Below are 266 nucleotides of genomic sequence, written 5' to 3' on the forward strand. Positions count from 1 at the left end.
GTAGCCTGTAAAATCCATTAGCGGCCATTCGGCCAATCAAACGCAGGCGTGGACGTCAATTAATGTCATGGAAACAGAACGACGATCCGAGGAGCCTATATAAGGGCTGCAGACCATTCTAATTTCTCACTTTGCATTTTGACTTGGGCTTCATGCAAGGCGAACCTGTGGAAAACAAACTCTTTGAGTTTTAAACCGCTGGAAATAACATACTGCAAACTGATCATTTGGAAAAACAAAAGAACAACACAACTTCTGAATCACTA

The sequence above is a fragment of the Etheostoma spectabile genome, chromosome 21 (genome assembly GCF_008692095.1).
Source record: "Etheostoma spectabile isolate EspeVRDwgs_2016 chromosome 21, UIUC_Espe_1.0, whole genome shotgun sequence".
NCBI lineage: Eukaryota > Metazoa > Chordata > Actinopteri > Perciformes > Percidae > Etheostoma > Etheostoma spectabile.